At 39.0% G+C, this 1,514-nt stretch overlaps 1 non-coding gene across 1 annotated transcript; it reads left to right on the forward strand.

Annotated features, from left to right (window-relative positions):
- The first annotated feature begins 641 nt into the window (after positions 1-641).
- LOC117280870 (U5 spliceosomal RNA) lies at positions 642-757 on the forward strand. The gene has a single exon (XR_004511466.1). It is a non-coding gene; the product is annotated as a U5 spliceosomal RNA (small nuclear RNA).
- Positions 758-1,514: the final 757 nt, after the last annotated feature.

The raw sequence follows: 1,514 nt of genomic DNA on the forward strand, positions 1-1,514 counted from the left end.
GCCGATTTCTAAATATAGTCCACGCCATCTGCATGAAACCGGGCTACCAGATACGAATCGCCTAAAATTTTATGGGGACATTAATAATGACCTAATGAATAATAGTCATGGCTTCAGCATGACTGTTCCTCATTTTTTGGTATTTTAGGGCCAAATTACTGAATTTCGGACCGATTTCTAAATTTTTATGTGTTATGGCCACGCTATCTGCGTGAATCCAGGCTATCGGATCCGAATCGACTAAAATTTTACGGGGCCATAAAAAATAACCTAATGAACAATAGTCATGGCTTTAGCATGACCGTTCCTCGTTTTTGGTATTTTAGGGCAAAATAACTAGAATGCACGCCAATTTCTAAATTTTCGAGTGCTATAATCCATGCCATCTTCATAAATACGGTCTATCAGATCCAAATCGCTTAAATTTTGTGGGCCCATAAAAAATGACCTAAATGTACAATAGTCATGGCTTCAGCATGACCGTTCCTCATTTTTTGGTGTTTTAGGGCCAAGTTACTGGAATTCGGGCGAATTTCTAAATGTTTGAGTGTTACAGTCCACGCCATCTGCCTGAATGCGGGATACCAAATCCAAATCGCCTAAAATTTTAAGGAGCTCAAGCGCCTCAGCAAAAAACACGCAGCCACGCAGCGAGCATAGAGCGAACTATTCTTTCGCCTTTTACTGAAGAATATCGTGCTCTCGTTGCAAATAGTGGTATACGCCAATTTTTGGAGGTATTTCTTTAACCGAAATCCCAACAATACTAATTCCAAATTTTCGAGTGCTATAATCCATGCCATTTGCATAAATGCGGTCTACCGGATCCAAATCGCCTAAATTTTGCTGGCCCATAAAAATGACCTAATGTACAACAGTCATGGCTTCAGCATGACCGTTCCTCATTTTTTAGTATTTTAGGGCAAAATTACTGGAATTCGGGCGGATTTCTAAATGTTCGAGTGTTACAGTCCACGCCATCTACTTGAATGTGGGCTACCGGATCCAAATCGCCTAAAATTTTATGGGGCCATCAAAACTAACCTAATGACAAATAGTCATTGCTTTGGCAAGACAATTCCTCTTTTTTTTGCATTTTGGGGCAAAAAAATTAGAATTTTGGCCGATTTCTAAATTTTTGTGTGCTATAGTCCACGCCATCTGTATGAATCTGGGCTACCGGATTCGATTCACCTAAAATTTTGCGGGGCCATAAACAATTACCTAATGAACAATAGTTATGGCTTCGGCAAGATAATTCCTCGTCTTTTGGCATTTTAAGGCAAAAAAAATAGAATTCGGACCAATTTCTAAATTTTCGTGTGCTATAATCCACCCCATATGCATGAATCCGGGCTACCGGAATCGAATTGTCTAAACTTTTGCGGGGCCATCAAAAATTACCTAATAAACAATAGTCATAGCTTCGATATGATAACTTCTCGCTTTTTGGCAGTTTATGGCAAAAATATTTAGAATTCAGGCCGATTTTCAAATTTTCGTGTATTATAGTC

This window comes from Nicotiana tomentosiformis, chromosome 7 (genome assembly GCF_000390325.3).
Source record: "Nicotiana tomentosiformis chromosome 7, ASM39032v3, whole genome shotgun sequence".
NCBI lineage: Eukaryota > Viridiplantae > Streptophyta > Magnoliopsida > Solanales > Solanaceae > Nicotiana > Nicotiana tomentosiformis.